This window comes from Phyllostomus hastatus, unplaced genomic scaffold, assembly GCF_019186645.2.
Source record: "Phyllostomus hastatus isolate PE091 unplaced genomic scaffold, TTU_PhHast_1.1 phas_contig_152, whole genome shotgun sequence".
Classification (NCBI taxonomy): domain Eukaryota; kingdom Metazoa; phylum Chordata; class Mammalia; order Chiroptera; family Phyllostomidae; genus Phyllostomus; species Phyllostomus hastatus.
Window position 1 is genome coordinate 7,401,958 of NW_025333622.1, and position 23,744 is coordinate 7,425,701.

The following is a 23,744-nucleotide window of genomic DNA, read 5'->3' on the forward strand; positions in this document are numbered from 1 at the left end:
TTGGAAGTTCCTGAAGATACAGGAATTATTCTTATTTTCCACAGTCGCAGATGATTTATTGAAATGGGCTTAATGGACAGATGGACATTTTAGAGAAACAGAAAGCTATTCTCCCCTTTTCTTGTGAAATAGGTATTTAAAAAGAAATGGAATTCTTCCTGTGTCTACATTAAGCAGAGCATCAGGATTATAAAAGAACTGTCTCCAAGAATTTGAGAGCTGTAATATTCGTACAGACAGGCAAACCAAAGGAAGAAACTGTGGTTTCCCCAAAGATAAATGGAGTTGGAGGTAGGGGCAGATTCCTGGATCAGCACTATCAAACTAGATGCTCTAGAAAGGGAGAGTGGGCATAAGAGGAAAGGTTAGAAATACAGACAGGATAATTGCAGAGATGGAAAGAAAAACCCAAAGTGATTTCCTCATGGTTCTTGAACACCCCTTCCAGGCTTTTCATTCTTTTGTTATTGCTTTTTATATTAACATTTCTTCCTGCCTAATTTTCTCATATTTTCTCTTGTGTCTGAAATATATTTGTCTTATTCCTGAAATGCACAGCCTTCACCATTCCCCTGGCACTATAGACATTTCGGTCCTAATAATCCTTTGTCATGGGTGCTGTTCTGTGCATTGTAGAGTTTTGCAGCATCCCCAGTCTTCACCAACTGGAAACCAGTAGTAACCCTCCCCACTCCCGTGTCAGAGTGACCCCAAATGTCTCTAACCATTGCCAAATGTCCCCTGTGGTTGGATGCAAATCATTCTGAGTTAGAGACACTGTTCTATATAACTTACTGCCCTCTAGCATTGCTTTGTAATTTAATATATGCTGACTTCAACTGAATTTTGTAGGCATGTATTGATTGGTTCCTGAGTTAGTTGCTGGGTCCGCAAAAAGCAATTCGAACTTGTTCCCAATATTGGAATGGGTTATTAAGTATCTTTGCATATGTATACCTTAAAGTTCTTAAAGGAAAATAATTAATGAAGATAGCAGAACCTTATCGAGCTTTTTGTATCCAGCTCTTCTCTAAGTACTTTTATATGTATTAACTCATTTGATTCTTATAATGACCTGAGGGCACCAAACCATTATTATTTTATATTCCCTAGTCTTCATCGTCTTCTTTCAGCAGATTACATGGTATTTTGTTTATTACTCAGTGAATATTTATTGCTTGATTGATGGAAAAGAAAGTCTTTCTACCTGAAAATACACTATTCTTTGACTTGTTTGCATGTGTTTCTATAAAAAAAAGTTTTCTTATCATCCTTTCCCATTTCCTGAAGGAATCATAGTACTTAAAATCACCGGAAATGTATGATAGACTATTTGTAAACTATTTTTAGGCTTTGGGAAAGAAAAACACTTATCTAGAAAACTTCATGCCTGTGTTTTTGTCCAAATCAGAAAGTTCTTTTCTGGCAATAAAAAAAAAGTTCCTGCAAATTTGTGTAGTTATAATATCCTCTCCAATTGCTTTTTTTTTGTCACATCAAGTCAGATTCACTGCTTTTTCATTTATTCATCCCTTCCAAAATAGACAACTCATAACTTTGAAATGAAGAATAAGGCACAAGTTTACAGATGTGCACAGAATGTTAGCCAAAATGTTAGAACTGAAAGAGATGCATAGGCTGAGACTGAAGTTGAAGCAAGGTGGGTAGACTTAAATTTGACTACTGCTGGGGGACCTGGTCGAGGCCAGTGCTGCTGCTGCTTGGAAGCCCCGTTATCTGTGAGAGCTCAGAGGTCAAACAGAGATAAATGCAGCAGCTGTGCTGGGAGAGGGAGTGGCTCCTAAACAAAGTCAGCACTTACACTCACCACTTTATTGGTGTTTTGAGACAGGGCCGTAGCTATGCAGTATTTAAATGGATCCTAACTGTAATTGCCTTGACATTTGCCTAGTAGATAACCCTTTAAAATGTGGGAGGGTATTTCCTCTCTGCACCAGATGGACCAAAATCTTTTTCCAAAATGTATGCCTCATTGCACTGATTCTATCAACATGTTTTGAATTATGCTGGGTCAATATTCAGGTGAGTGGGAGCAGATATATCTATTAATTATGAAGTGGAAGCTTTTCCCTCCAAATATGTTTATAAAAAGGTAGCTACTTGTGTGTCTGTAAAAATACAAGGATCTGTGGGTACCTAGGTTCCAACCCAGACCTGCAGAATCACCATTTCTAGAGGAGAGGATTAGAAAAAATTAAAAGCAAATACACCATCTTATTTGTTTATGAGATATCAAGGTATTGACAGGAGAGACCTGGTTCTTACTGACACATGTAAAGAATTACAGATCAGCACATCTATTAGTGTGCAAGCAGGGTTTATTAGTGATCTGTTCCCATGGAAGAGAACAAGACTAGCTAAGGGGTGTGTGTGTGGGCAGGGGTGGGGGGTGGATGGAAGGCACAGGTTCAGGGCAAAGCAGGCAGAGAAAAGTTAAGGGCCTGAAGAAGACTGGGGTGGCAAGCACCCCCTGGTGGCCAGAGGCCTGGCGGCCTGAGGCCAGGAGGCCAGAAAGTGGAGAAAGCCAAGAGCAAATGTCCTTTGTCCGGAGAACTTACATACTTGCTGGATGGGGGTGAAAAATCACATATTGATTGAAGGGTAAAGTGGTGCCAGCTTTCTTGGAGGGCCATGACTACCCAAACTTAAGTATGTATGTGTGGGGGTCTGTTAGCTCAAATCCTTATCTTGCTCCAGACCACATTTGCTCATCTTGTTGTAAAACAAATTTGTGACAGGAGGCAGGTAATTAAAGTTGGGGCAGGTACTCAAAGTTATTTATGGACTTATTCTTTGGGCACTGTGGACCCTCCCACCTTTCAGGCCTTGGGATGAAAGCACAGTTTAAAAGTCTTTCTTCTGCAGATAGTGGAGATGATACATAAAATTTCAAGGACTTTCCTCCTCCCCAGCTGACACAGTGTTTCCTGTGATGTTGGGACACCTGGACATGTCTCCCTCCTCCCCACTGCCTTGGCTTGCTATTCATTCTACCTAAGTGCTAAAAGGTGTTTCCTGGCAATCAGGATACTAGACACTGGCCAGTGCAGTGGCACAGTCTCAGAGTCCTTCCTCTGCTGTCTCCTGCCTCAAAGGTGATTCTTATAACTATTTTTAAAAAAATATTAATGGAAGTAGAACTATATATAAAATCTTATGAATATGTTTAGAATGTTTTAATCCCTGCTCTTACCTACTCATTACTGAGGACTATCTCAGAGGTTAGCCTTGCTATACAATAATGCTATAGAAAATATACTGCTACACATGTTACACATAAGTACAACACATGCTATATGTTATATATATCACCTGTTATACATGTATGAAACACACATATCACATATTATATATTAAAGAGAGAAGAATACAGTGGTTGCTTTTAGCTTAATGTAAAAATAATATTTTAATTACAAGAAACAATGAGCTTAAAAGAGCCTTTGAGCATAGGCCTTGAAATCAGGAAAGCATGGGTTTAAATTTTGTTCAGTTCACTTATAGATTAGTGTTGTTGTTTTTGTTATTATTATTTTGTTTTGGTCCAAAGGGACAATAACAAAATGTTTTGATAGTGTCTATTCATATCTAATATCACGACAACTTGGATATCTGAATAACCTCTATCCCCTGCAACCTCATCTAGCAAATGGAGAGAGTAGAAAGGATAAAAGGGAAGAAGAGGAAAAATAAAGATAAAAAGACCTCTTTTAGCTTGCTTTGACTTGACATAAACGGACAGAATACAAACCAGAGAAGGCCACAGAAACTCTGGTACAGGATATGGCCACAGAATTCACAGAAGGCACCAACGGGTAATGTGTTTATCAAAGGATGTTCAGTCTCACTAGAAAAGAAGGAAATGCAATTCAAAACAATAAAGACAACATTTCACATCCAGTTGACTGGCAAAAATTTAAAGTTCGACTTCTGGTGGGATAGCATATTGATATTACCACTTTAGAGAGCAATTTGGCAATAGCCAATGAAGTTGAAGTGTGTGTCCTTCCCAGCAATTCCACTCCTTTTTATATACCTTAAAACAGTGCTTCTCAAAGTCTAATGTGTTTCTGAATTACCTAGGCATATTGTTCCAAAGCAGAAATGCAGCTTCTATTTATAAAGTCTGAACTGGAGCCTGAATCTGCATTTCTAACAAGCTCCCAGTTGAAGCAATGCTGCTAGCACATGGACAAGCCAGCTGAGATGATTTCTTGTTCATGCAGAATGGAAGTTGCACAAGAAAATTTATTACAATATTAATTATAAGAGCAAAATATTGGAATTACACATAAGTAATGAAGGGTCAGGAACATGTATGTTAAACATTAAACATACATGAGAATAATGTCCCCCAACTTCAGGACAATGGTTATTTTGGAGAGTGAGAGAAAAAAATTAGTTGAAGAGAGATAACATAGGAAGCTATAATTGTGTGTATGTGTGCACAGTAAGTACATATATATTTTATAAATATAATTTATATATACATACCTATATGTATTTATTTTATTATATCCAGCTAATATTAGATATGCACATGTATGTGTATAATGTTTTAATAAAATAAATAAATATGAAATAAAATATGAGCTAGATGGTAAGTATATGGGTTTTTGATATGTGGGGTTTTCTTAACTATTTTTATATGCCTTAAGATTGTGTATAATTTAAACAGATAATAAATAAATCAGAAGGACCTAACTCATCAAAACAGTGGCTGTGGCATTTTATTTAGTAATGTTAACTCTTTAAATATAGTCTATTTTTTAGCTTTCAGAGCTTTTGAATACCTATTTTATATAATTGACATTTTAACTATTTAATGTAGGCAGATGATGCATCCTTTTAGAGTCCTTTACAAAAGAAAAATCTGAATTCTATCCAAATTCACAAAGGTAGTAAGTAAGGTCAGGATTTTATTTGAAGTGAACTTCTCTGCAGGTCTGTTATAGCACTTTGCATTTCTTCCCTTGCAAGTGGTTGTCTTCCAACTGACAATAAATATTGCAAAAGCAATCAATTACATGATATGTCCATTAAATACACACATTTTCAGGGAAAGAAACGAGGGCCATTGTGAATTAACTTCTCTCTTCCTACTTTCTCATACAATGCTAAACAGGGTGTTAAGATTCTTCAGTGAGAAGATTCACAGCCCTGTGTAGGCCACACGTTGATAGTGGTTTATCAAAAAAAGGCCAAATATGGGAAAGTGGTAGCTTACCTCCATTGGCACAAAGGCCAATATATCTTATTCTTAGTCCTTGAGGACCTAAAAATATGCTTGAATAGCAGTATGAGGATCTTTCATCTGAGAGGGAGTGTGATATAGTAGAGAGAGCTACAGAATGTGCCATCCCGATCTTGGCTCCAAAATCCAGTTTTAACACTTACTTGCTGCTTGGTCTTCAGGAAGTCACCTACTATTTTAGTAACCTAAAAGACGCATTTGCAAAATTCTCTACACTGAAATATTTAGAAGAAAGGCAAAGAAACACTCTTGAAAAACAAGAGAATTTTACGGGACAGAGGATAATTTAAAATAACAAATAAAGGGTAAGGTACAAAATGCTTCTCTTGCCTACATTAGCATAGCTGATTTGCAGAGAATAAAAGCCCCATGTAGCATTGCCAAAACAACCCTAACTGGATACTTTTCTACAAATTATATGTAAAATCATGGCACATTAAAAAAATATGGCTGCCTTTCACTCACATTTAATCAATCATATAAATTGAATAAAACTGTGCTAGACAAGGCACTGCTGGAAACACAAATTAGAGCTGGTGGGTGTCCAAGGCAAAGTGGGACAAGTTACAAGAGAAAGATAACCTTTTTGTTGGACCCTATCTCTTTGGATAGAGTCTCATCTATTCTCTGTTAATATATTTAAGTGTTTCTAATGGTTGGAGAGAGGGAAGAATGTCTACTGGAAAGAATTATCTGCTTAATATTTTCACTATAAATCTATTTAAAATGTATTTCTCTAGGTGTGTAAAAATGAGATCAAGGTTATAAAAAGTCTCTCTCCCTCTCTTTTATATCATATTCATTAAAAACAACAAAAGCAAACATATAAAGAAAACAGAGTAACAAGTGCACTCCTGTGTTCACTGCAACATTATTTACAATAACCAAGATTTGGAAGCAGCCCAGTGTCCATCAGTAGGTGATGAGTGGATTAAAAAAAAAGTTATGGTACATTTACACAGTGGAATAATACTCAGCCATGAAAAGAAAGGAATCTTACTTTTTATTATTTTATTGATTATACTATTAGAGTTATCCCAGTTTTTTCTTCACCCTCCTCTACTCAGTAACCCCAACTCCCTCTAGAGATACCCCCTCCTTTGTCCATGTTAATGGGTCATACATACAAGTTCTTTGCCCCCCTGCCTGTTCTGTAACTACCAATTTGTACTTCTTAATCCCTTCACCTATTCTTTCATTTCCTCAGGCATCCCTCCCAATGAACCACCAGCTCACTGATCTCCATAACTATGATTTTGGTTCTTTTCTGCTTGTTTGCTTAGTTTGATTTTTAGATTCAATTGTTGATATTTATGTATTTATTGGCATTTTAATGTACATAGGTTTGATCTTCCACTTTTTCTTAAATAAGTCCCTTTAACATTTCATACAATAATGGTGTGGTGATAATGAACTCCCTTATCTTTATCTTGTCTGATAAGCATTTTATTTGCCTTTGATTCTAAATGGTAGCTTTGTTGGGTAGAGCAATCTTATCTGTAGGTCCCTACTTTTCATCACTTTGAACACTTCTTGCCACTCCTTCTAGCCTGCGAAGTTTCTTTTGGGAAATCAGCTAACAGTCTTATGGGAACTCCTCCATAGGTAATTCTTTGCTTTTCTCTTGCTGCTTTAAGATTCTCTCTTTATCTTAAACCTTTGACATTTTAATTATGGTGTACCTTGGAGTGGGCCTCTTTGCATCCATCTTGTCTGGGACTTTCTGTGCTTCCTGGACTTGCATGTCTATTTCACCAAACTATGGAAATTTTCCTTCATTATTTTTTCAAGTAGATTTCCAATTTCTTGCTTTTTCTCTTTTCCTTCTGGCACACCTATGATTAAACTGTTGGCATGCTAGCAGTTGTCCTAAAGGCTCCTTACAATATTCTCAACTTTTGGGATTCTTTTTTCTTTTTGCTCTATTGTTTGGATGTCTTTTGCTTTATTATGTTCCGAATCATTTATTTGATTCTTGGCTTCATCCACTCTGTTGTTGATTCCCTGTAAACTGTTCTTTATTTCAATTAGGGTTTCCTTCATTTTTGATTAAATCATTTTTATGTTGTTGAAGTACCCACTGATTTCCTTGAGCATCCTTATAACCAGTGTTTTGAACTCTGCATCAGATAGATTGCTCATTTCCATTTTGTTTGTCTTTTTCCTGAGTTTTGTTCTTTTCTTTTCTTTGGGCCACATTTCTTCATCTACTCATTTTGGCAGCCTCCCTGTGTTTGTTTCTATGTATTAGGTATTCTACGTATTTGTTGCTTTGACTCTGTGTCTTGGTAGCATGGAAATCTTATTTTCTGTGACAGCCTGGATGGACCTGGAGAGTATTATGCTAAGTGAAATAAGCCAGTCCCAGAAAGACAAATACCATATGGTCTCACTTATATGTAGAATCTAATGAACAAAGTGAAGTGACAAACAAAATAGAAACAGACTCATAGGTATAGAGAACAGGCTGACAGCTGTCAGAAGGAAAGAGGGGTTGGGGGCTGAGTGAAAAAGTTGAAGGGACTAAGCAAAAAAGAGAAACTCATAGATAGACAACAGTATGGTGATTCCCAGAGAGAAAGGGGTATGGGTAGAGATAGAAGATGGTAAAAAAAGGATAAATGGTGATGCTGGTTGCCTTGACTTGGGGTGGTAAACACACAATAAAGTATACAGATGATGTTTTATAGAATTGTACACTTTAATTCTATATAATTTTATTAACCAATGTAACCCCATTAAATTAAATAAAAATAAAGAAATTAAAAAATAGAGTAATAGGTATATTTACCTTTGAGCACCTCTCAATAAAACAGTACTAGAATTTTTGCTGACTGTCAAAAGCCTTTCACTTTTTTGTTTTTCCTTTCTTCCACATAGTGCATGCTTATAGTGAGCCAGCTTCACCAGACTTTGCTAGTGTAATGCTACTTAAAACAAGGTACACATGTGAAATCCAACTCAGAATTCTCTAACCCCTGCCGGTAGTACAATAGTTGGGTTTATTCTCTGGTGTATGCCCTTTCCAGAATGATTTGCCAGGTTCATGGACAGCTCCCTCTATGCTTGACTTCACCTTCAGCACCACTCTTAACCATGTAGGACTCCATGTACACTCAATGGGACAATGTCTTTTGGAACTTGCACTAAGAATAGGGAGAATAAATGCAAAGTCTCCATTCTTTTTCCCCTTTTCCAGTTTGTACAAAAATTTATAAGATTCTCAGTCCAGCTTCAACTAGTAAATGAAAATTTCTTTATTGAAAAAAACTAGTGTAATTTCATAATGCATGTGGCTAAAGGGCAGAGGTATCCAAATTTTAGCTAATTTGGCTTTTCTGAAGTCACCTATAAAGAAGGAATCTATAGATTGAAATTTATGGGAGATGGAGATCCCATATGGAATCTTCCCTTTGCATTAACCTGACTGTCTAACTTGTAGCTTAATATTGATTCTCCAAGTATCCTCTTTTCAAGTTTTTCTCTCTGAAAATTTTGCCCTCCCACCACAAAGACTTTATCATTCTCAAGTAGATATAATGATTTTTGCAAACTTTCTGCAGCTCACATACAATTTAAAAGCATGAATCAAGAAATATCAGGCTTCAATTGAAGTGAAAACAGTGGGGAAAATATATTCTATTTTTTTTTAGTTTTCCCATTTGTGAGATCTATATATTTGTAGATTACTTTAACTTAAGGGTTCTTAAACTTTAGTGTAGAGCAGTCACATTGAGGACTTGCTATAAATACATCTGCTAAGCTCAGTCCCATAGTTTCTGATTCAGTAGGTCTAGGGTGAAGGTCAAGAACTTGTATTTCTGACTAGTTCCAGGTGATGCTGGTAGCACTGGACTCTAACACATACTTGGAGAACTGCTGCTTTAATGTAAGTATACATATCGAGGGCAGTTTGTGTACTGGTTGAGAGCTCAGACAGTCTGTTTAAATTCTACTTTCCTTACTAATTTTTCAGCTAAGTGACAGTGGCCAAGTTACTGACTTTTCTCTGTTTCAGTTTCCTATCTCTAAAAGGGAGAAATAAAAGGGTCTACCACAAAGATTATTAGAAAAATTAAATGAGATAATAGGTATAAGCACTTAGAATAATACTGCCCCAACCAATATAGAAGTGAAAATCCATTTTAAAGAAGTAGGACAATTCAACAGGACTTCTGGCCAAGATGGAGGCATAGGTAGACACACTGTGCCTCCTTGCACAACCAAAAGAAGGATAACAACAAATTAAAAAAAAAAAAACAACAAAAAACAACCAGAACTGACAGAAAATCGACTGTGTTGAAGTCTGACAACCAAGGATTTAAAGAAGAAACACTCACCCAGACCAGCAGGAGGGGCGGAGATGGGCAGGAGACAGAGAGGACTAGTGGCAAGGCCATGGCTGGAGGGTAGGGTGGTGGCTGGCAGACTGGAGGGTCCCACTTCGGTGTGTAGATAAAATGGGAGGAACAACTCTGGAGAAAGACAGACCACACAACCCAGAGTTCCAGTACCTGGAAATAAAGCCTCAAACCTCTGAAAACACCGGTGGGGGTTGAGGTGGCAGGAGAAACTCTCAGCCTCACAGGAGAGTTTGTTGGAGAGACCCATAGGGTCCTAGAATGTACACAAACCTGCCCACTGGGAATCAGCTCCAGAAGGGCCCAATTTGCTTGTGGGAAGCAGGGGAAGTGACTGGAAACTGGCAGAGAGCAGAGCAAGCAGCACTGTACCCTCTCAGACCCTTCCCACACATACAGAGTCACAATGCAGCAATGTGGGTTACCCTGCCCTGGTGAACACCTAAGGCTCCACCCCTTACTACATAACACCTGTGCCGAGACAAAAAAAAAATGGCCCAAATGAAAGAATGGATCAAAGCTCCAGAAAAAATACAACTAAGCAACAAAGTGATAGCCAACCTATCAGATACACAGTTCAAAACATTGGTAATCAGGATGTGCACAGAATTGGTTGAATATGCTCACAAATTAGATGAAAAAATGAAGGCTATGTCAAGCAAAATAAAGGAAAATATACAGGGAATCAACAGTGAAGGGGAGGAAAACAGGACTTAAATCAATGGTGTGGACCAGAAGGAAGAAAGAAACATTCAACCAGAACAGAATGAAGAACCAAGAATTCAAAAAAATGAGGAGAGGCTTAGGAATCTCCAGGACCTCTTTAAATGCTACAACATCTGACTCATGGAGGTGCCAGAAGGAGGAGAAGAAGAAGAGCAACAAGTTGAAAACTTATTTGAACAAATAATGAAAGAGAACTTTCTCAATCTGGCAAAGGAAATAGACTTCTAGGAAATCCAGGAAGCTCAGAGAGTCCCAAAAGAAGTTGGACTCAAGGAGGAACACACCAAGGCACATCATAATTACATTACCCAAGGTTAAAGATAAGGAGAGAATCTTAAAAGTAGCAATAGAAAAGAAAACAGTTACCTACAAAGGAATGCCCTTAAGACAATCAGCTAATTTTTCAAAAGAAACCTTGTAGGCAAGAATGGACTGGGAAGAAGTATTCTAAGTGATGAAAGGCAAGGACCTACATCCAAGATGACTCTATCCAGCCAAGCTATCCATTAGAATGGAAGAGCAGATAAAGTGCTTCTCAGATAAGGTCAAGTTAAAGGAGTTCATCATCACCAAGCCCTTATTATATGAAATATTAAAGGGACTTATCTAAGAAAAAGAAGATAAAAAATATAAACATGAAAATGACACAAACTCACAGTTATTAACTACTGAACTTAAACCAAAACAAAAACAAACTAAGCAAACAACTAGAACAGGAACAGAATCGCAGAAACTGAGATCACATGGAGGGTTATCAGCGGGGCAGTGGGAAAGGGAGAGAGGGGGAAAAAGTACAGATAATAAGTAGCATAAATGGTAGGTAGAAAATAGATAAGGAGCAGTTAAGAGTAGTATAGGAAATGGAGAAGCCAAAGAACTTATATGTATGACCCCAGGGACATAAACTAAAGGGGAGGAATGCCCGTAGAAGGGGGTGTGCAGGGTAGAGGGGAATAAAGGGGGGGAAATGGGACAAGTATAATAGCATAACCAATAAAATATATTAAAAAAACAAAAACAAAAAAAGCAAAAGTAGGTTTACAGTTGTTCATACAGAAAATACTGCAATAATTAATAAAAATAATACAAGAAAAAAAAAGAAAAAACAAAGCAGGGCATTTTTCCTGCCCTTTGAAATGTGTTTTATTGATCGATTGATTGATTGATTGATTGAATATCACCTAGTCTATCATGGGGGCTTCCATCTTCATGAAAGGGCAATACTGGTTTTATTTTAGAAAAAGAATTCAAGCTTATAGAGCATTGTAAAGACTGATGTGGTAGACTCAAAAATGCGGGGGTCATGCAGTTTTGTAAATTTTAGCCTTTGGCCATATTTATCCAAAGGAAGCTGTTATTACTTTAATGTTTATCATCATTCATGTATAATTTATCCCATTATTATACATGTGCATATATAAACATTGCATTTTAATGTTTTACATATTTTACACACATAAATATTACTAAACTATGCAAAGGTATAATCAACTGAACTTTGTAATTCACAAAATACTGCTATATGTTTTTATATTTATCCATGCTATTAGATGTAATTGTAATTTATCATATTTTAGGAAAGTGACCATTCCCTCATCTACTTCATTTCAGTTTATGGGATTTTATTTTTTCAAATTATTGAAAAAAAATTAAAGAACTTTCTCTCTTTCACTCTCTCTCTCTCTCTCTCTACTCTCTCTCTCTCTTTCTATATACACATATATAAATATATATATATTCAGAATTTATATGTATAGATTATAACTGCTAAATTGAATATACATGTACACATATCTTCTAGTTTACTAGATTATGCTAGATTGCTCTTCAAAGTAGTTGCTTCTATTTTTACTCATACCAGCAGTATACAGAAAGGTTATCCCGAAAAATCCAAAATTTACTTATAATAAATTGTGTATTCTTACATGTTTAAATTTCAGTCACCTTCAAAGTATTCCCCATTTGATGAAATACACCTATTGAGACTTTTTTCCCATTGTTCAGAACAGTTCTTGAACTCATTAATTTTGATACCTTCTAGTGCTTCTGCCATTTTTTGTTTCACCTCTTCCACATCAGCAAAATGTTTCCCTTTGAGGACTTTTTTCATCCAGGGAAACAAACAAACAAAAAGCCACCTGGGGCAAGATTAGGTGAATAGGGATGGTGGGGCACAGGGGTCATGAAATTTCTGGTCAAAAACTGCTGAATATTCAGTGTAGTGTGGGCAGATGTGCTCCTAAATCACCCATCATGAAATGGGCAAATGCATTGAAAAAAAATTCAGTGAAACAGAATGCAGCCTTTTACAACAATGCCAGCTGGTACACTGATACAGATGGGTTCCTAGAACACTCATCTAGCAGGAGAAGCTTGGACTATGAGAGGCTCACACTCCAGAAGACAATTCTGTTTTTTTTGTGGTCCCCCCTCACATGAGACATCGTTGCTCACATTCTTGCCAACATTTGACATTGTTACATTTTATTATTATTATTATTGTTTTTTTGTCAATCAAATTGATGTAAAAGGCAGTCTTATTGAATGTAAACTTTCCAGGTGAATGTACCAATACGATTTCAAATTATGTAATGCATTTATGTAACTTGGTTGGTTTAGAATCTATACTAAGTATATTAATTGTTATTCTCTGGTTGAGGGAAAAGTCACTCATCTCAACTTAATGCATTTGATTTATGAATGTTTTTTTAAAGGAAATGGGTGATATTTTTTCTGATTCCTCCTACCACATATCATATCACTGATATATTCAAGATCTGTCCAGAAGTTATCCAGCTGTATAATATGAAAAATATAAACATTTATTGACAAAAATACAAGATATGAGAAACATTGTACAAAGGACAATGATGCCTCATTTCCCTCCAAAGTAGGCACCTTGGAATCTCACGCAGTTCCATTATATTTTTCCTGAATCTCATTAATGGTCTGAAATCTCTTTCCTTTCAAAGGTGATTTTAGTTTTGGGAAAAGTCAGGAGTTGCAGGGCACCAAATCTGGGCTGCAGTGGGACTGAGTCACCTGGGTGATTTGATGTTTCACAAAAGAAAACTCTGCACAAGACGTGATGCATGAGCAGGCATGTTGTAATGATGAAACTGGCAATCACCAGTTGCCCATAGCTTCGGTCTTCTGAATCATCTGAATAGTTTCCACACAGGAATGTTTAAATTTAATGCAAAATTTAATATAGATTCCTTGCTCTACTCACTCAGTCATTTTGAATGTGATGTCCACATGGTACTCAACAGCATCTACTGTCCCACTGAGTAGTACAGTGAAGTCATCATTGTTCATGCACGTGCATTCCAGTCCACTCTTCTTGGCTGCCACGTTGCATTGATGTGAAAACCATTCTCATTATATTAACAATGACTGGACTTTTTCTGGATATATGTAATAGAGTTGACTCTCATAGCATTAACATTAAATAAAGAAAAGACAGTTTCTATTACTGACAGCTAACATTAAAGGTTGAGGAACTTGCCAAAAGACACCCACTGATTGAGTTAACTAATCAGCTAAGAAACTTTTCATTTCTTGAGCACCAGCTATGATGAGGAACTAAGTCCTTTCCTTTGCCGAGTGAACATTGGCCCCAGATATCCGCCTGACTCAGTTACTCACTTCCTTCAAATCTTTGCTCACATGTTCTCTTCTCTGGAACCTTCCCTGACATCACCCTTTCCTGGGTATATGTGTGCGCACATGCACTTGAAATGTATTTAATGCCCTCATATAAACCATTAGATTTCAATCTAAAATTGCAAATATCATCTAAAACAAAAGATGCTAAGAAGCTTGTAGAGGAAACGATACATTAACTCAGTTTATGTTTCATGGTTAAAGAAAAAACATCCAAATTTCTTATGTTAATTTATTCTTTCAGAGAAATAAACATTAACTTTAAGAATATTTTTCTTCATGTGGTAGAATTGTATTAATAAAAGGATCAAAGGGTGACTGTACACACAGATATAATATCTTGTCATCCAGAATCTTTGGTGAAACAAAGAAACAAAAACAAAAATTAGAAAAAAATTTGTATAGTGAGAAACTGTGTATGTAAAAAGTGGTTTTCTGTATGGACTCATCCGTGGAAAATTCTGGAATACTCACAAATTATATATGCTGAAAGAATAATTAAATTAGACTAGGTGGTGACTTCTACATGAGGTCCTGGGAAAATCCACTGACTTCCACAGTATGTCTAGATGAACTTTAGTTCATCTGGGGAAAAGGAAAACTTCAGAAACAGACTGACATCTTTCAAGTCATGCAGAGTATTACTAACAGGTGAGAGTCACTTCATAAAATTTACGCATTGACTTACTTTTGCTTCATTGGTGCTAAAATATGCTTTTCTCCTCTCATCACAGTTCAGAATGTTTACATTTTGGTTTAGGAGTCATTAAATCAAACCTAATTTTTAATACCTTTCTCCCTGGCTGTTATTCACTGTGGCAGTCTTTAAGAACCTGGGTCCTGTTTTCTATCCTTTGATGTATCGCTGCTCTTGAGTAAAAGTCCCTGTGAAGTGAAAGAAAGTGGTTAAAAATGGATGGCAGTTTCCTTTCTTGTCATCACTTTGCCAATTATGGAAAAAAAACACTCTATTTTTCCTTTTTTTAGCCTCGCATGTTCTGCAACTACCTTCCCATCGCCTCAGCTAATGCAGGTACACACCTGGGTAGCAATATGCCCCAGTACTAGCACTTAGACTCTTATGTGCCACTGGAATTTTTTTTAATTTCACAGTTCAGTGCCACTCTTTGGATTTAGTGCTTTGAAAGTTTCTCTCCAGTTTATTTTTCTGAAATATTTCTCTTTACTTTCTACCCACAATAACTTCATAAAACTCCCAACACTTCTAAAATCTTTTTCCCTTAAATATACCTTTTCTGACATTGTCTTAGGAAGTACTAAGTACTTAAATTGCTTTCCTCTGCTTAATAGTTTATACCTATGTTTAGGCAAGAACCAATGGAAGGTCTAGGCAATGAGCTAACTTAATGGTTAATATTCAGTTTTATCTCTCTACTTTTTAGCTTTGGTAAGCAAAGTAGCAGGTTCCTTTAAAATTCAAGAAAACTGTCTATTATTAATAAGTATAATAAGTTCTTGGAAAAATTAATTTGTTTAAATTTTTCATCAGAACAGTAACATGGAAGTAGAGACCAGGAACTTGGGTTTCTTGTCCTCACTTTAAACTCCTTCAGATCCCTCTGTTATTTAGTTTTATAGGCAAGTCTGTTAACGTGTGAGAGTTTCATCTGTCAACCAAGAATGCTCAAATTTCTTCTTAAAGATTCTGTGTGGTATCAAGTAAATCTGTTATGTTTTTGAAATTCATTATTAGAGGTCATTATTGTGATTTACAATAACATGGCAGATTAAAAAATTTAACTCACAACTCCTCAGATGTGAAAAGAAAAACTAGCTTCTTAGTTTTTGTAATTTATCTAAGATTCATCAAGAGGCTCTATCCTGTTGGAAAGTGATTGGAAGTAGAGGCGCTGTAGTGAAGAGCAATAAGGGGTTAAATCCTAAACAAGGTAACAATGGCATTTCTCTTAAGTTTTAAAAAGTCTCTTTGGCATGATTTAGTCTCTTTTTAGTAAAGTCTATCATTTATATTGTCTTTTCTTTCCCCTGTTTTGTTCTAAGACAGTGTCTGGGTAGGTAGGTTGGTGTAAAGCTATGTTTTAGTTTTGCTTTGTTTTGTCTTAGATCAGCTCTACAGTAAGCAAATAAATAAATAAATAAATAAATAATAGGACTCCCCAAACATCCACATTCTAATGCCTAGAACCTATGAATGTGTTAAATTACAATACAAGAAGAAATTCAGTTTGCAGGTGGAATTAAACTTGCTAATCAGCTGATCAGCTGATAATCCAGAATTATCTGGGTTGGCCCAATGTAATCAATCACAAGGGTCATTGTAAGTGAATGAGACAGGAGACTCAGTGTCAGAGTGATGCATGATGAAAAAGGCTGAAAATGGAGGGGGCCATGAGTCAAAGAATGTAGGTAATCTGTAGAAGCTGGAATAAGCACAGAAGTATATTTTCATCTGAAGTTCCCAAAATAATGTAGCCCTGCTAATACTTTGTCTTTAGCCCAGTGAGACCTACATTGGACGTGTGGCCTGCAGAACTGTAAGGTAAAAATGTATAATGTTTAAGCCATTAAATGTATGGTCATTTGTTATAGCAGCAACAGGAGGCTAATACAGAGTCTATATCTTTATCTTTGTGGCTTCCTGGAGCGAAACAATCTGCTTCAAATGATTACCACTGAGGTATAAAACTGGTTCTGTCTGGCTTCTCCAGGCATTATGCTGGTTCTTGTCACTAAAGTCTGTGGTCTCCACTCTGTCTCTGACACTAGTCCCTGCACTTTGGCTTCTGTGTCCTGATCTTTTGGCCATCTAAGACTTCTACTTTGTCTCTATGGAAGGGTGACATGTCTATGCTACATGCAGACCATAGAGGTCTAGGAGAAGTGTTTTGTACTTATCAATCTAAACACCTGTCTTGTCTGTGCTAGGTCATTATCCCCAAGATTGGGGCTGTGGTCTATCTAGTATGCGCAGGAAAATCCAGCACACAGTTCTGTCTGCTTCCCATATCATTGTCTCCTTTCTCATTCTCATAATGCTCTAAGCTTGAAAAAATACACTTTTCTTCTTTCCAAACTTTCTGTTTAGTTTATTTTTAAGTATATTTTATTAATTATGCTATTACAGTTGTCCCATTTTTTCTCCCCTTTATCCCTCTTCACTCTGCAACCCCTCCCACTAGCATCCCCCCTCTTAGTTCATGTCCATGGGTTGTACATATAAGTTCTTTGACTTCTCCATTTCCTATTCTATTCTTAACCTCCCCCTGTCTGTTTTGTACCTTCCAATTTGTCTAGTTTACAGAGAGTAAAATCCATGGTATACAGGCAAGTTTGAATGTCATTATGTTAATGATAGTTGAAATAATTTAACACCCTCTTTCTCTTTGTGTATATATTGTACAATTCTGATCCTTTGTGAGGTAAATAAATGCATATTTCTAGAACATTACTAATGAGGATGGCCACATACAAGAAAAGTAAAAGGGAAAAGCCCTTTAATGTTCTTCTCACTGCATCAAGAACTGTTGGAGTTTTTTGCTGTGCATATATTGAATAAAATAAAACAGAAATTATATAAATGTGAGAAATAGTAATGAGGACTATTATAAAAAATATAATAACTTTTTAAAGTATATTATATACTTAAAAGTTGTATGGTTACCATGCTTGTTCTTAATCTGTAATTAAATTAAATCATGCACTTCTGTTTTAAATTAGGAAATTCAAGAAAATTTATTAAAATGTGGGCTCTAAATACAGTATTTATTATACCAAACCAGCAACATATTAGGGTGATTGATTAAATTGGATTTGTGGAATGATGGGGCTAGTGAAGACCATAAGAAATCACTTAATGCACTCCCTTGAGTCCTCAAATTACCATTTGCAAACATCCTAATAAATATTGTCCTCAATTCTATAGACATCACCATCATGCCCTCTATCTAAGGAAGATATTTATAAGCTTATGAAGCTTGCTCTATCACTTGCACTCCTATAATATACTTATTGATTACTGAAGATCATTCCATCTCTGCTTCTTATCCTATTTTCTTCTATAAAAGACTTTTTTTCTGGAAAATTAAACAAAGTATATCTAATTTTGCAGAAAGACTATATGATCACAGTAATAATTTGTCAACCCCCATAATATTAAATGGTTTTTTCAGTGGCAGCCACTACTTAGGTTACCTAGGTACTGGCAGTAAAATTCAGCAGAATTATTGACCTGTCTCAGAATGGTCCTGACTTCTGCTATGCACTTTCTGCACAAATGATACCACACAAACCTCTGACTCTGGTTGTGAACCTCCACAGTCCCTGTTTCTAGTTGTTTTCATTCTTTCAATCTCCATGTTAATATTCAACTTGCTGTGAGATCATCTCTATCTTTAAGTTCTGTATGTCCCAGTCAGTACTAAAATTTTCACTCATTTTACCTCTCAAATTTGCTCCTTTATCTTGTTTATAATAACTTAATTAATGGTTACTATGTCATTAGCCATTCAAAGAAACCTGATAGTGTCCCCGGGTCCATGCCAAGGCCCAGACATGTGAGAAAATTCAGTTGAATTGAGCAAAATTAACTCAGAGCAGCCTGCCAGGTGACTGCAGACACATGAGCAAGACCATTCTTGAGCAGCCATCTCCCAGTGATCATGCAGATCCGAGAGATAAACAAATGCTGTTGTTGGAAACCATGAATCTTTTGTGTTTGCACTGCAGTAGATAACTATCATAATCACTTTCTCTCTTTTCTTTACTCTCCATAGCCAATAGGTTAAGTACTGCTCATTTAATTTCTGCTGATTATTTGAATATGGGCTCTTTTCTCTATTTCTTGCCCTGCCTTAATTCAAAATCTCATATATATTTTTTCTTCCTAAACTATTGTTAGATAAAAATTACTGATACCCCTGCCTGTGGTATTTCCCATTCTGCTGAATCCTCTACAATAATCTAAGTGGCAGTATCAGGTAGTGGTTATGTTCTAAAATTCTGTGTTTCAATCCCAACTCTGCTACTTAGTAGCTCTATGATTTCAGGTATCATGTAAACCCTCTTGTCTCAGGCTAGTTTAATAACTTTCTATATCTGTGAAATTAATACAAATATAATACCTGCTTTATAGAATAGTCTTGAGCATTTTCTGAACTAGAATGATTTCTGCCAATAATAAGCACAGTGAACATTATTATTAAATGTGCACATATTGATTATGTCATTGAAAGTTAATATATTTCAAAGAATGTGTTTTGAGTAAGATATTCCCCCAGAGGGTTCCATGATCAAATAAGTTTACAAACCATTCTAAAATATCACTTATTTTTAACAGCTACATAGTATTCCATTGTGTAAATGTCTCACAGCCTTTTTATCCACTCATCTACTGATGGGCACTTGGGCTGTTTCCAGGTCTTGGCTATTATAAATAATGCTGCTATGAAGATAGGGGTGCATACATTATTTCATATTGGTGTTTTGGGATACATATTCCAGATGTGGGATCGTTGGGTTAAAAGCAGTTCCATTTTTAGTTTTTTGAGGAAACTGCATCAGTCTGCATTCCCACCAATAGTGCACTAGGGTTCCCTTTTTGCCACATCCTCACCAGCACCTGTTGTTTGTTGATTTACTGATGGGAGCCATTCTGGCAGGTGTGAGGTAATATCTCAAGGTGGTTTTAATTTGCATCTCTCTGATGATTAGTGACATTGAGCATTTTTTCATGTTTTTTTAATTTTATTTTAATCATTCTTCAAGTACATTTTTCTGTCCTTTACTCCCATTCCAGCCCACTCACTCATCCCTCCCCACCTCCTTCCCATTTCTACCCCCCCTAGTTTTTGTCCATGTGTCCTTTATATTTGTCCCTGTAATCCCTTCCCATTTTCCCCTGAAATTCCCTCCCTCTCCCCTCTGGTCACTGTCAGCCTGTCCTTGATTGACCATCTACATGGCCATAAAAAAGAAGGAACTCTTACCTTTAGCTACAGCATGGGTGGACCTGGAGAATATTATGCTAAGTGAAATAAGCCAGTTAGTGAAAGACAAATACCATATGATTTCCATTACATGTGAAATCTAATGAACAAAACAAACTGACAAACAAAATATAAACAGAGGCCTGGGCCCATGGAACAGAAGAGGGAAGGGGATAGGGGGGATTGGATAAAAGAAAGGGGAGGCATTACCAAAGAACAAATATGCATAACCTGTGGACACAGACCATAGTATGGTGATGGCCTGAGGGAAGGAGGGTAGAGAGCTGGGTGGAGGTTTGCAAATGGGGGGAAATGGGTACATCTTCAATAATGTCAACAATAAAAATAAAGTTAAAATGAAGTAAAATATCACTTCGTGAGGAAAGTTGTAATGCTGAATGAACTCTTTCCCTCTTACTGGTGTTGGAAAAAAATACCAAGTTGTCTTCAAGTGCTGCTCTTGGAAAGGAATGATCCTACTGGGATGAAAACCAAACACAGCAGGAACAGAAACACAGCAGAAAGAAAGCAGGAGGCAAACAGGAAGGAGCAAGTACCCTCCTTCCCCTCTGCCCTACATTCTCCACCTAGCACACTCTAATGGGGAGGAGAAAGGTGCTAGCATCACAAAGCAGAGGTTGGGATGGCTGATTCGGAGTTGAGAGACAACAGACAAATAATTGTCATATAGTGTAAATAATATATCTTAATATGATCATCTCTAATCCTAAGTATGAAATTTAGACATGTAAAACATCAGTTAAAAATTCTAATAATGCTAAAAGATAAATATTGAGATTGACAAAGAAATCACAAAATGTTTTTAAAAAATGAGTCTGCTTTACAAGAACCTTAGCAATTATGAATATTCAATAAATTCAGTATCAGAAATTGAATATTACTGTTAAAGCAATTAGAAATATTTCTGGTAATCAGTAATAAGAATTTCAGAAAATTGATTATGCAATAAAACAAGTTTTAGGAAATCAATTTTTGTGAATTGACCTAGTCTGTAATAAATGTTTACCATAATCATTTTTATTACTATTACAATCATGATTAGCTACCAAAGACAGTCCCAGTATATCGGGATAACATACAAACATCTAATGCTGATTGTGCCAATCTTCCCTATACTTTTCCCTATCAGTGTGTTTCTTTATGCTTTTGGCTGCATTATAAATGTCTGCTTAATTTTTTAGTGAATAGTAATTAAACCAACAATTCTCAGTTTATGTCACCTTTACTCAGAAGATTTGCCTGAAGCACTTTGGGAAAGACCATTATTTCTTTTGCTAAATTTCCACTCTGTATGTTTTTATGAATGCACTTATAGCATTGTTATAACATAGATCCTAGAGTTTATGATTGTGTATTTCTTCCTTTTTAAATTGTTGGGTTCTTAAAAGCAACAATGTCTTATTTTTCTTTTTACCTACAGGCAGAAACATAACTTGAACATAGTAGAAACTAAATAAATATTTATTTCAAGAAAAAGCTGGTTTAGTAACCAAAAGTTAAGCCAATGATTGTCGTAACATAATGTGCAATCTAATGCAGGAGCCCGCAAACTATAAACCTCCCATGGGCCAAATGCAGCTGTCTCCTGCTTTTTTAAATAAAGTTTCATCGAAACCAGCCACTCTATAAACTTATATATTGTCCATTGTGGCTTTAAAGCAAAAATGGCTGGACTTAGTAGCAGCAGAAATTTTTATGGCACACAAAGCCTAAAATATTAATTATCTGGCCTATTACAGGAAAAGTTTGCCTTCCTAAATCTATGATTACAAAGGTTTTAGTAATATAAGACATTTTCTTCTCAGAATACTGGAAGTTACTTGAAATTAGTAATTTTGGGAAATCAAGATTGACTCCTTGAAACTTAATCATCATTAGAAGACTAAGTGATTCCCACATCTTTGTAGACTGTCTCCCTCATTAACTTAAATTACCTCCATTTATATTTTCCTTTCTACATAAGAAAGTTCTTTCATTATTATTTTATATGCAATTAATATGAATAATTTTTCCAGCTCATAGATAATTATTATTATTATTCAGATCAAAACTAATCTAACCCTCCTTTCTCCTCTCCTCCAGTGGATCTGCACTCCTATCATAATTTCACACCTCCAGGATATTTACCGACATCACTGTTACCCCATCACTGAGCATCATGAGCAGAGCTGGAGCTCACATGGAAGTGAGAAAATGCCACAAGCACTGCTGGAAATTGGTTACTCCAGAATAAGCTGCCACCCTGGTGTGTTCCCCCAAATAATGTAAGCAGCAGTTATCTGGACAGTTCGAAGTGATCCTGCACTCACCACTGTCTTCCTAATTGCTATTGCCACTGCAGTGTGAACAAATGGAAAAAAAAGGGAAAAAAACCCTGAAAATTTTCCTGTGTGTGTGTGTGTGTGTGTATATATATGAATATATATGGGGAAAAGGCAATTTCAGATATATATATATGAAATTTTTTGTACATATAATTGTCATATATGTGAATTTTTTCATTTATGATTTTTCATATAATTTTATATACATATGAAAATTCTGAGGATATATATATTAATATTACACCTTGCCTCTTCCCCCATAAACTTGTCAAACCTCCTAATGGTGAGAACTCCTCATCTGAACTCCACGACATAGCACTCCTAACCAAAACACTTGTTCATTTCAAAATGTGGATTCTAGTGCCAAGCACTGTTACAGAGAAAACACTGGAAATCCTGTTTGTCATCAAATAAAACATGACCAGTGCTGTTTTTCACATTGAGTTAGTGATGATGTCATAGGAGCCATGCTCCTCAGGCCTTCTCCATTAGGGCAGTGAGAAGAGGGCGTGCCTTCCAGCCCACTTCGGCTGGCACACACTTATATTTGAAAGATCATGGCTCTATTTAGTCACACACACCCTTTTCCCTCAGAAAACTCAGTGTTATGATGGTTGCGTTAGTAAAGGTGTTTATATTTAGTCACACATGTGCCTGAGACAGGAAATAGTGAGGAAGGAGAAAATTCTGGAGGTGCCCCAGGTCTAAGATAGAGGACATTGTTACAGGACAGAGACCCAGTTCTGAGACTGGTTGTTCCCACTTTCTGGAAAAGCACTGAATCATGATGAATCATGAATGCACCTGCACAGAAGATGCTACATTACTCCTGCTTCATTATAATAATATTATAATAAATTAACATTGTGAGACCCCCTTCCCCAGTGGCCAATCAAGGAAAATCATGGAAGACACATGCACAGTAGCTTTAAAGTAACATAACTACTTCTACATGTGCAATACAAAGCCCACCAAAACTAGCCAGGAAATATCTGCCCTGTAATAATAGAATCCTCCAGCCCCTGAGGTCAATCTCTGCTTGGTGTTGGCCCAGTCCCATCTTCTGTGGAGTGTACTATTGATTAATAAATCAGCTCTTGCTCTCTGCTATGAACTCTGTGTTTGGTTCAATTCTTTGTTCATGATCACCAAGAACCTGGTTACTTGTGCCCACCTGTGACATGTCCACTATTTACCTGCCCTCATAAAAGTTTGGTCCTTGACAGTCATAAATCTGGGCTTTGTACTTCCTAGGTTGACTTGTCTTTTAGGGGATTCTTGGTTTCATTTTCTTCTAGATAACTTTATGCAAGATCAGTCTCAATCCATGAGAAATATTCTAATGACCCTAACTCCCAAAAGCAGGGATTTTTTTCTTTTCTCTCTTTTTAAAGATCTTTCTTTATCC